The sequence below is a fragment of the Lagopus leucura genome, unplaced genomic scaffold (assembly GCF_019238085.1).
Source record: "Lagopus leucura isolate 7727_CA_CO unplaced genomic scaffold, USGS_WTPT01 Super-Scaffold_100004, whole genome shotgun sequence".
Classification (NCBI taxonomy): domain Eukaryota; kingdom Metazoa; phylum Chordata; class Aves; order Galliformes; family Phasianidae; genus Lagopus; species Lagopus leucura.
The window spans coordinates 2,746,656-2,760,095 of NW_024962264.1; positions in this window are offsets into that span (position 1 = coordinate 2,746,656).

Here is a 13,440-nt window from a genome sequence, read left to right on the forward strand (position 1 = left end):
TCAATAAGGTATCTACCTTCATGCCATCTCTGTGAAAGACTATTATCCTGATTTTATAGAGTGCGACATGGGAAATTAGAGTCCTGAATGTAGATTATACAACCATGACTTGAGTGACTGTTTCTTAAACAAAGGAAATAATTTACTGGTTTAAACAGTGTTAAAAGGTACCTCACAGCTCCACAGAACTACCTACTAAGTATAAAACAAATACAAAGTTTTCTCTGTGGTGAAGTTGCTTCATTTTAGCACATAACAGAACAGTCTCAAGTTTCAGTATGGAATCCTATCCTATTCTATTTCCTGTGGAATTGAAGAGCCATCAAACACAACTTACCTGTGTTCTCAAACCAACTGCTATACTTCAATTTCTTGTCATCTTTCAACACCATGAACCATGTTTAAAAGCCAGACTTTATATTTTAATCAAGTACTTGAACAGTGGAAAAGAAATTTAGAGGAGAAAAAGGTTGTTTATTATATCTCTAATTTAATTACCAAAGAAAAACAGTGCTGAAGCAAACTGAGAATCTATTAAGCCCACCACCACTGACTTACCAGTGAGTGTCAGTGCATCGATTCTGACCTCGCTCAGGTAAAGACATGCCACAGGTTTATCGTTTCACCAGTTTTCATGATCTATCCTTGCAAGGTCCCTCTAGTCTACATACAAAGGCTAAGTGCTTCTTGCTGTTGGATATGTGGCCCAGCTATCCCAAGGAGCGGTGGCACGAGGCCAGCGGAGAACAAAAATGACTGCTCACTGAAGGTAGAGATTCTAAGAAGAGCATTTTAGATCTAGTGAATTTCTTCCTAACACGTAAGTACATCAGAAGTGCAGCTTCCTCCCATCGTTGTGATCTCTGTTCCTCAGATTGGCAACTGACTTAACTTTACAGACAGAGAGACTACCCCTTGTCTCATGTAACTTAAAAGTGAGCCTTCTGGCTGGATAAGAGAGACAGATTCCAATGGGAGATCCATCTGTTCTTACTCAGCTAAAAGGAAGGTATCTCTGATGCCAAGATTCAAAGGCAGAATAATGAAAATAGGGTGATGTGGAGGAGCTTCTTTACACTGAATGATGCTTATTATCCCCTAGGGGATGTCTTCGATGTTAAGCTTCAAATTTTCTTCCCCTCAACAGCAGCAGGTTACATGTTCATTAAAATAACTCGATTTCATGATATAATGATATTTTACTATTAAATATGCTCAGTAATTACTATCCAGTTACAATTCATTCAGAAAAATATTGGAAAAACTAAATAGGACTTCATAAACTGACTCTCCCAACCTCCTCCAAATTCACCTCCATGGCATTTATATAAAGCATGTATTAGAAAATGTTGTAGAGATTGTTTAGCTCCCTAGTGGCTGAGGGGGGAAAAGTTAAATATATATTGGCAACTCTCATGTATCCATTTCTCATACAAAATAAGAGAAGATCAAAAGGAAAAGAAAGGATACAGTTCCATAGAAGCAAGTCTTTAGAAATTGCTCAGTCTGATATTTGCTATTGCTAAGTTCATGAACCGTCCAAGGCTGGCAACTACAATGAGCATACCTGAAATATGAATACTGTGCTCTGGCTCAAAGCAAGCCACAAAACTACTTCAGTATTAAACTGTAATACAGTTTCTGAGGCACAGTTCAGCTGAAGTCCTGAAAGGAAAACACCTGTTAATACTTAGAGCTTGAATAATTGGGTTAGATTGAAAGGATAAATGTTTTTATAAATCCTTAGCAAATTTCTCAGTGTGTGGTGTTGTTAGACTTAAAAACTTATTCAAGTCTGTTTTACTTACTTATTTTCCCTTCTTCTTCCCAGGGAGTCCATTTAGGATTGAATTACCCTTCTCTCTTTCTGCAATAGAATAGAACTGCTGATATATAGCAAATAAGCATAGTAATCTCTGCTCATCTATTGACCTAAGGCACTCTTGTAGTATTTACTGCTAAAACCGTGGGATAAAAAGATTTTTATTATTCAGAAACTTGTTCTTGCCAACATACACCACAATCAGAATGAAAGAATGGAATTTTATATTAAATCCTTCACCCTGATTGAGAAAAACAGCTTTCAAAACTCAAGCAGATTTTTGACCTACTAATAGTAACCAAATAAATATTTATTAGCAGCCACAAGTTGAAAAGCCGACTGATGAAATTTAACTGTTCTTGAATCAAGCAATTGTGCAAGAGTGACTAAGATAAAGCTGGGGAAACAATAAAAACACAAGAAAACTCCATTGGCTGGTCTGAGGGTTTGCAAGAAATTTTTGTTTACTTTTTGTATAAATGGGCAATTAGAACTGCATTATTGCTGGAACTTCAGTCTAACAGCAGCAGAGCCCATGCCCTCTGGAAGTGTCCATTTCATGATCTTGAAAACAACGAAGATGATTAACATGTTCACAGTAGGGGATCAGCTGGTCTGCTAACCTGTCCTTTGGGACTCAGCATTCTATTTCTCAGAGCTGTCAGCAACAACGTGGAGTATTTTGAAGGTTTTGAGGTATCTATCATTCAGTGTCCTCCAGGACTGCATAGAGAACAGGAACACAGTTTCATGAGAAAATATTGAAGTTATCATCCCACATCAGAACAAAAAAAAGACCTCAGCAGAAGACACAAGAAAAACAGTTATAAGACCAGACTGTCACCAAAACAGTGGGTTTGAACACCCATCTGAAGCATATCTTGCTGAAAAGCCAGACAGAATGAGAGTTTGGACCAGTTTTCTTACTGCTGACTTCTGCTCACCACATTCCATTGCACTACAGCCTCCAACAAGCAACAGTTTTTGTAAAATACAATACATTTCAACAAAATTGAATATTTTCCTGATAAGATTTTCAGTGTAGTTTCTCACCAATTAGCAAGTACATCTTTGGCCCACTCTATTTTGTTGAGGATAGATAAATGCTGTGAATGTCCTTCAGTTTTAAATTTGAAAAGCTTCATGATGGCTGCTACTGTTAAAGGCATTTGGCAACTGCTGCCTAAGATAGAGAATGCCTTGTGATGTTTACTGTGTTCTTCTGTACATATATTTAAAGAATAATTTAAGAACTCGGGATTTTTTACATATCTGTCGTAATCAAAGAGTATTTTAACATATAAGTTTACATAAAAGTTGACATAATTAGATTTTTGCCAGTGAAAAACATGCACACAAATACAAATTGACCTTTCAATCTTATCATCTACTTTCTGTTCCAACTTTTGTTGCTGTTTGCTTTGGGGAACTGATTTTTTTCACTTTCAATTGAAATATTACTTTGAAACATATCAATGTCAGAATAATATCATGGTTCTCTCATACTAAAAACTTTCAACGCATTCAGTAATATTTGAGCATAAATATTTTTAAATGATACTGTTAAATCCATGCTAAATCAGCTGTATCTACCAGCTTAAATCATTACCAGTCTCTTCAGTACTGCCTGTCAGGCAGAGATCCATTTGGAGATCACATCTCCCAAAATCAGGCATTTGAGCCACGTTTCTAAACTCTCATCACAATCAGTAGAGATATAGCCATGAAAGCTAATGGATTATGCAATTTGGCTGACTAGTCACCACCGTGCGGAACAGCTCCAGCTCAGTCTAGAAACAACTGGTAAATCACATTTTTCTGATACTGAAGGGGGAAGAAAAGCACAAACACAAAAACAGCAAACAAAAAACCTAACCACACGCAAGAAGGAACTGGAATCTTTGACAAACGACAAAAAAAAGCCTGAGTTGTTATTCCTTTATTCTTTTTTAGCCAATGAATACTTAAAACACTTTTTATGTACAATTTGAACCATAACCTTATCCATGGGAATCCTTGGGAACAGAAACCTCAAGCTTCTGCCTTTTTATTCCAAGAATATTCAAATTATATTCTGTTAACTACTCTTCAATGAATGCTGTCTCTTTTAAAAGATGCATTACACTTTAGTTCATTTAGTTTATTTCAGTTAGGCTGGTAAAACATGAGATGCTCATGAAGATTATCTCCAATTTCTTCAACTTTTAAAAATGAAGAGATGTTGGCCTAAAGTGCATTCTTTGTGAAAGCAACATCACCTGAGGCTCTCTTCTTTCTTACCTGGGAGCAAGAGAGTATTTCTACATAGAATATACTCTTTGTATACAGCAACCCTGCCATATGCGACTCCCTGCCATTTGAAAAGCATATTTTATATCTGTTTCTGGCCTCCTGCTTTTAAAGGACATTAATGGAAATTTTAAATGTTCATTATGTACTGAAGAGTGCTACAAGAGTCATTTGGAATTATGCATCTCATCTGTGGAATTGAAATATGTTTCTTAGAAATAAGAAACACTGTAGCTTCCTCTCATAAAAGGAAGAATATCAATACACCGTAAGGAGAGATCAGCTCCAGTACAAAATCCTCAGTGTTTTCAATAGATCATATTGTAATATGGTCTATTCAGAAAATTTCAAAGCAAGAAGCACAGGGAAAAGAATTCAATTCTCTTTCCTTCCTTGAATATGGTTAAAAGCAGTTGATTCTGGAATGGGGGGTTGGGAAAACAGTGGAGGAAAAAAAGAGTAATAGAAGAAAGAGAATTTTGACCCAGATTATCCCTGATATTGACCCCATCTTTCTTCATTCCCATTTTAGTTTTGTGAAGAACTCTTGTTTTCCTCCATTTTACTTATTTTTTTCCTTACCAGATTACGTACTGTATGGGAACTGTTGAGTCGCAGCCTGAACACCTGGAGAAAGGAGCCCCTCAGCCCTGGGAACACAGGTGAAGGCAATTCAGCTGTGTGACCAGAAGGGGTGGAGACTGGCTGCGCCTTTCTTAGACTCCATTTATGGGCTGACTGCCATATTCTGTAGTTTACTCAGGAAGAATAAATCTTATTTCTGCAGCTCTGATTATATACCGGTGCGTGATTTAACTGAGAGTTGAAAATTCCCCATCACGTGGAGCTTTTGAACAGGTTATCACTATACAAAATGTTTTCAGATATTACATGCTAAAAGAGCTCATTGCACCCCAAACCGTCTATACTGCTATGATTTAGTTCTTTCTTCCATCTCTGATTGCTTGCAGGAAGGTTGTCAGCTCCATTCTGAGGCTCTGCCCTGAAGCATCAAGCTGTCTTTGGAGGTAGTTTTCTATTTTTAAGAGGTTGCTGTACACTTTGAGTACTCAGACTTAAAGACTGCTAACCACAGGCTATTCAGAACACATTGCACCACTTCAAGTTATAAATAAAGAGAAACCACACTGAAATTCCTGAGAGACACATCAGTTCAAAGGCAAAAAGTTAGAAAAAACCCCTACTAATTCCACCTAACACTCTTCAGAACTATGATCCTTTACATCCTTAAAATCATCAGCTCATATCAAGCATACATTAAGATCTATTGCACACAACATACCTCTGAGTACAATTTAAAGACTAACCAATGAAAGTATTTCAAAAGTAAAGAGTTAAGATCCATTCCACAACTGTCTTTGCATCCTCCTGTGATAGAGTGCATCTTCATAGAGCAGCTGGAACTGTATACTTTGTTCCTTGCCTAACACGAAACAGAAAAATATCCCACCCTACATCAAGGCATGTCAAACTTAAAAGAAAGGAAGAAGTAGCCCTCCTTTCTTTATTTTAAAATCTCAAACACACAAAAAAAATCCACCTAAATTGCCTCAGCTGTGCAGACACTCCCTTTCAGGAAACTCATATCACATGAAGGGAGATTTGCAAAGAGTGGATTGTAGTTTCAGGTGATTCTTACATCCTTTCAAAGGTTTCCATAAAAATTATTTGTTCTATGAAGGGGAAAATAGAAGATAAAACAAAATGATTCCTTAATCCAAATATCTACGTAATCGTTAAACATAATGGACATAAGCTTGCTATACATGTCAGTTACAAGCAAGCTCTATAGTCACATGAAAATACAGTGTCTGCTGGAAAATGATTATAATGAAGAAAATTTTTGACTACAAAAAAAAAAAAAAGTATATTTTCAGAATCAAACTTTCAAAGGAAATGGATTGGTTTCTGTATAACAAATACATACTGGTTTTCTGGAGAGCAGAATAATGCCCAATAAAAATAGAAGAAACAGGCAAGGGTTTCAGTTTAGCTGGATAAGATTGTAGTTCAAATTTTTGCTTAGCTTATGTTCTGAGTAGAGTCAAGACCTGTTGTCCCAGGTAGTCCCAGTTGCAATCACTCATCTACCACCTTACCAGCTGTTCCATTCAGTAGTCAGCTGAACCAAAGAGAAGAATGACCTGTGTGGTCAGAACATGCCTGAGTCAAGGATAAAAATGAGCGTTCTCAATCCACAAGCACAAACACATGAAGCTGTAATAGAGAGAGTATTCTCAGGTGTTGTAGAAGATATTTTTAGCTGTGTTGTGCCCTAAGAACATTATCAAGGAAATTACTCCTAAGGATAATATAATTTGTATTAGGCTTAAAGGAAGAAAATGCCATTAACAATTGGCAATACTAATCGTAATGATGGGAAGGGGAATAATTAACAATATTTCTGAAACCTCTCACTGACAATGCAATAGGGCAATAAAGCTCTTATTAAATAGCAGTGGTCGGTAACTGAGATGGTATGTCTTTAATGACACAGTTGTTCTTCATATTTCAGTCATTCTGAATGGGGCTGCAACATGAGCCTCACTGTCTTGACATAATTTCTAGGTGACAGCCTAAGAAATGTGTTTCTCATAAGCAATCAGGGCTGATGCTTTCCTTTTCTGCTGCTCTGACCAAGGAGAGTAAGAAATGACTACCAAATACTTTTGTTACAAAACACTTTGTTAGCAAAAAATTCACCTTTTGTGTGCTCCAATATGCAATGACCTTGGTAACATATAGATAGGATATTCTCACTGCTGATACGATGGAGGTAATACATTTGGAGTACAAATCAATTTTGACTATCCGAACTAATGTTAAAAGACTGTAATCAGTTTATTTTTGTTCTAGAAATAGTAAAAACTTTTTCAGTAATACTAAAGATTCAACTGATCTCCAGCAGTGATTTAATAGAAGCCACGACTTGTACTTTCAGAAACACATTAGAAAGTGGGAAATAAGGAAATAATCTTGTCCATGTTCTGATAAGGATTTAGGGGTTTTCTGAATTGTAGATTCTAACCAGAGCTTTACTTTTAATAGTAATTGAAAAAACCAGGGCCCAAGAATACATACTTAACATCTGAATAAGAATAGAAGGGAACATTTTGCTGTTTCCATAAAAAGCCTTCTGGTTCTGAAGTTATCTATTAAAAATGTCATGAAAGGAGAATTAACAAGTGTGGCCAATTCCTTGGCTATTTTTTTAGGCAAGTCACATTTTCCAATGCATTTATTTTAGAGAAAATACTCTGGAAAATTCCTAGGGAAACAGAAGCCTCTGAAAGCAGCTGGGGAAAAAAATAATCAAGAATCATTAAGAATAGGGCTGTTACAAGTGTAACTCTCATACATACATTTTATTCTTTTTTTCTGAAGGAATCTGATGGACAGACTTGTCATTACAGCCAGAATTTGCAGCATGTTTCATCATCCAAATGCACTGACTTAATCTGTCTCTTTAATACTTCTCAAGTCCCAGAGGGTTTTTTAGAATGTAGGAAGCTTCTGTTAAACAAATTTCCCACTCATCATTTGTCCAAATGAACTGACTTTCTAGCTTGAATATATGTTTTTCTCCAGCAGGTAGCAGCTGCTAATACTGTATTAGAAGAAAACTCCCCTCAGCCAACAGTAGAATAGCAATCTAGTCCGCATTTCTAATTTGCTTATGCTGAAGCACTCCTAAAAGTTTAGGTATCATTCAAATGTTCTGCTATTCTTCATTGTAAATATCAAATGAATGAATGGTGGCATTACAGATCTCAAACAAAATGTTATGAGCTTTGTTCCAGCTGTTCAAAAACCAAAGACAATCAGTGCTTCTAAAATTTTCTTCCACTCTTTTGTGCTTTAATATGGATATGTAGTATTATAAATTTTAACTATTCTGAAGGGTGAAATTTAGTATTGACAATCCATTTTTTAGGAGGAATTGAAAGAATGCAGTGAAAGGAAAGGATAAAAAGTGAAATAGTTCTTCTCAATTCTGATCTGGAGGTGACAGTTTGAAAAAGAGATGGGTATGTTACAATCACGTAACACAGAAATGTTACAGCAAAAGTAGAAGACAGCATGATATACAGAGCCAGGAATTTATTTTAAAAATGATGTTAGCAGTCTAATTAAAATACAGCCAACTGATTAGCACAGTTACATTAATATTAACACATAGTCCAAATTCTTACTGAAAAGCCCCACTGGTAATGTCACTAAATTTGCTATAAGAAAAGCTTACTAATCTCTTCTGCTTTTCTTTCATGTTATACTTACCAATCACACATCTCTTTGGGTCACAAGGTTGGTGTACTAATCTCCATCAAGCAGAGGTAGGAGAAGAGTTGCAGTAAATCATCAGCATCCTGAGCGGGGTTTTTTTGTCCACTGAGATTTCCGTTTAGGTTTGGGACCCTCCTGCCTTGATACTCGTGTTCACTTCAGGCTGTTTTTGCATGCTTTCTTATTATAGTCTACTTTTTCCTGTGGTTCCCAACCCAAGTTGGAAAGTTGCACTGTAGCCTTTCTCAGATTTATTTGCTTTGAAAGGGTATTGCTCTTTAGACAACAAATGAATACCCAGGTCTACCAGACCTTTACAGCAAGGAGTATTCACAGCACCTATACTAAAAGAAGCTAGGCAGTAATCACTAAAGCACCAAAGGACTATTAAAATGAACTAAAATCAGCTCAGGCTGAGGCAAGTTCAGACAAGACCAGAGATACTGTACTTATCAGATCAATATGAAACCTTCAGCCTTTTCCTGGTAATGTCAATGGTCATAAATGATGGGCTACAGATAAGGAAAATATTGCAATAATGGTCAGGAAAAGAAAACTGTGAGGTCCAAGAGACAGGTAAAAATATATTACGACACTTAAAGCACTTTGTAGGCGAAAAAAGATGAAGGATTTATGGATCCCTGTACATGAAACTGATAGATATAAGATTTGCTTTCAAAACAGTCACTTCCAATATCCTAAACCTGAAGATGCATTCTCTGCTACGTTACATAATGCCCAGCCAGAAAAAAATAGGTCAAGTAACAGCTTCACCACTAGATGGCTGCATTGTTTATTAGAGCATGTCCTCTAAGAGATTTTTCTGTGGGAAAGCTTCTGTAGAAATAAATTTCTCTCTTACTGAGCAATAACACATCTTTGTGTTCATGGCTAAATAGAAATGAACATCTAGAGAGAAAAAAAAACAGTAAAAAAGAAAAAAAAAAAAAAGAAAAAAAAAAAAAGGATTTAACTTGCTATGATATATGATAAAACTTTGAGAAGGGAAACAGATCAGCTGTTAAACTCCTCTTCCTTTGGTGAACCTTTCAAAATGAAAGGCTTATTCCTTCTCTGGTCTAGAACGGATGAAGTGTGTAGGTACTAATTGTTATTTACTGCTTGATCTCCCCAGAGTAGCTCGTACTGAGCTCTAGCTTTGCACTTATATACACAGCTTTAGATTCAAGGAAGGAATTCTACAAAGAATGATCAAAGGAGGAAATGTCCACGTAACTTAAATAGTCTATGGTAGTAGATGAGCTAGCAGACAGACCTGGCTAACGAAAGATATCTTAGTCCTCATGGAAATAAGGCATAATCTGGCATTCTCAGATGCAATAGCAAAGTAAGAAAATAAGGATATGATTCCAAATCCTGCAGGAGCTGAGAGCAGGTGCCTCTACAGAAGCAGGATAGCAGACGTTTGGCAGTGTCTGTGCAGGCAGAACTCCTGGTTCTTGACAAATTCTGCAGTCATCCAGTCCCCTGCATCAGCACAAGACTTAGTTTCCAATGAGGCAATACCTTCCACTCAGTAGGGGAGTGGGGAGAAAAGAGGAAAAGGAGGGGAAAAAAAATACCTGGAAATATCCTGCTGATGGTTGTCACCTTACTTGCCTGAGACAGTGACAAAAGCTGCTGCCAAATGCAGATGCCCTTTGGTATCTTGTGCTGAGCATGACCGTAGATCCCACTGAGTCTTTAGAAGGTTCCAGGATAAAGATGCTTTCTTCAAAATGTCACACTGTGTTTTCGCTTAGCAGAAAAACATGATCCTATGGCACACAGCACTGGGATTAGAGAATATTAAGGGGGGGAAATACTTTATCTTTCAGATGTTATAAAACAATGGAAAGCTACCAGGGAATTGCCACTACTGTGACTGAGGATTCCAATAAGCTGATTAAAGCCTTCTTTTGTCCAAGTAATACCAAAGTTTTAACTGGAGCCTAACAGTAAGAATGTGCCAAATCCAGGAAGCCTCATTTCCCCTGCCCACAGGGTCTTTTGTCTGTTTTTCCAGAGATAAGAGACAAGTCACAAGAGTTACTTTGTGTAGCAGAGGAGAAATTTTAGCTCTTGCTAATTATCTCCATGAGAGTGGCTGCTATTTCAAGGAAAGAGTGCAAATATCCTTCTGATTTTTGCATTGTCATTTATTTATACTGCTTAATAAGACGAAAACAAAAAGTGACATCATTTCCTGGTATAGGTTTGTTTCTACCCATACTCCTTTTTTCATATGATGTTTTTAAACCTCATGGGTCTGAAGCAGTCAGTATTTGCTCAAGCTGCCCTTAGACCAGCCCTGACAGCCATCCCTGCAATCTGCAGGCACTGGCTGGGGATAGCTGTGATTCCAAAGGAGTTCCTCCCCTAAACAGATATCCCTTTCCTCCCCAGTAAAATGGTTGCCCAGATTGTACTTATTCTAGTAATGTATGAGTGATGTTGTCTAGATGTTGTACATGATTTTTTTTATTTTTATTTTTTTTATTTTTTTGGAAAAAATTCTGTGTGACTGGATTCTGGGTTAGCAGGGCACAAGAGACTTTAGCGCTTAAAGCATTTACATTTTCTCAGAAAACTCTCATTTTTGTGCTGTCACTTCCACATGGTGTCTTATGTGCTAGATGTACAATATATAACAATCCCAAGTCCAAAATTCGGATCCATAAAACCTGTGTTTATCTACCACCAGAAGTTCAGCCCCTAAATTATCCTCCGCATGTTGGCTTCCTCCTGTACATCTTCTGGAAGACAAAGAGCCTGTTTCAGGGCATATCAAGATCTCACTATATTTTAACAGTGTTAAGCAATTTGAGGATTTATTTCAGGCTTAAGTGTCTACAGAGCAGGCCCTTTTTGTCAGAGGAGGGTCCAATTCTTCAGTGTTCTTACCCTGGCTTGACACCATCCTAATAAAAAGTTTTCCAGTCTCGCACACAGATCAAATGAGCAAATAGCTGTCTAAAACATCCACTACACAGAAGTCCAAAAGGTGCCTTCTGGAAGCTCAGAAACTGCTGCCTTGCTTTTTTCATTATTTAGTTATTAATTTATTTGTTTGATTTTATGTTGGGAGGGTAAAATGAGAAAGGCCATCCAACTGATGGCCTCTATGACTCTTCCTTGAGACACCAACTCTCCCCATGCTGTATTAGAGGAGCCATACTTCCAGCTGGGAATGCCACTTCTCCCTCCAGTTTAGTGTTGGGACACTAAGTTTTGTTTCAGTATAGCCTCTCATCATCTATGCTTCGTTAGAGAAATGCCTTGAACTGTGTTAAGCATGTGCAAATACTGAGATGACAGATAAACCTGCTGATGAATTCTACCTTTTAGCAAGCTAGGACACATATGTGCCTGTTTCAATTTATTTGGAGAGAACTCTCTAATTTAGCATAACAGACATTCTTTAGTTGTATCTACTTTGGATGAAGCCACCATTTCTTCTTTGTACTGCCTCTGAAACATGTGGCTGAGCTGCACTGAGACATGTTTTCATCTGTTTTCAATCTTTCAATTAAAAGTCTATCTCGGATCAAATACACTTGAAAAACAAAGTAAAGGTAAAAGTTTCCTTTTGATTCAAGGTGCCCTGGCTTTTTTTACAAGTAGGTAAAGCAAACATAAGGATTTTTAACTCCTTTGAGAAAATTTCCTCAGCTTAAACATCAGCGCCCTTTGGAATTCAGTTAGACCACATGGATGGAAGAACCGCATATGATATTTGGTTTGAGATCTGAAACAGATGTTTACTTTCACCACTTAACTGAGCTCAGAAACACTGAAGTTTTCTGTGCTGAACTGAAGTTAGTGTTGCAACTGCTTGCCTCTAGCCTCAGTCAAGATGCACTGAGCAACGTGTGTTACTGTTTCCTTGTAATTCTTAGCATCTCAAGAATACAAAATAGAAGGAGGCAAACAAGGGATGGAAGCATTGCAGAGCTTGTTACTTGTTTGCTACTATGCAGATCTTGCCTGATGTGCTGATGTCTCACTTTTACAGAGGTAGGAAAGTGCTTCTTCAGCACAAGACTGAGGTTAGCCAAAGCAATATAGCTTAACACAGCAAAGAAATTAAAAGCAGTAATCTGTGGAAGTACCATTATGGAAGAAATTGGGGTATAACATAATAATGTTTGAGAGAAAATAATACGTCCTTTCAGCTAAAACTAGTTTGAACAACAGATACAACCAGAACAGTCAAGCTGATCCAACGGGAAAGAGGTTCACTGCTGCCATAGTAGTGCTGGAGATTGTCTTCAGGTTTGCAGGTAAAAAGAGGGCAAGATAGCCGGAATACCAACCCAGAACCAAGCAGTGGAGGAGAGAACAAGGTGGGATAACAGTCCAGGCTGAACTGAGTAAATGACACAGTCAGTTCTGCTCTAAAAGAAATATCGGAAGAAAATCTTTGCTTGGAAAGAGTTTCCTGAAGATACATTTGCAAACTGCATCTAAGTACAGTTTGTAAGCATATCTGATTAGCTAATCTTTACAGTAATTACAGAAGAAACAGTTACTTATTTTAAATGTTAATTTAAAAGCACCTCAAAAGCAATTTTGCACAAACCTGGAGACTTAGCTCTTCTGTCCTTTATTTATGCAATAATTTCTCCCTGAACTATGCTCAATATAAATACAGTCTTTTCTACTTCCCCATTGTGTATGCCTGCATCGTGAGCAGTAATTTGATGAAAATAGCATGATGATTATTCTTTTCATTTTCTATTATTACACTTACAGCTTGTATTATCTCTCAAAGGGACTGTTCATGTTAAAATCTGCAATGCACAGCTTGCACAGGAAGCTAGGAAAAAAATCCTTTTTCAAAAAGTGACATAATTTTACAGAAATAAAAGTATATCTTTCATTGTCATAACATGATGAATACTGTGAAAAAATTGTGCACAAAGTACTCTGTCGATGCTTCGCTTTAGCGTATTTTTCTAGTTTTAACAAGGTTCATGGGCAATGAATATGTGACAATACAGAAAACTTGCAGTAGGTAAAAT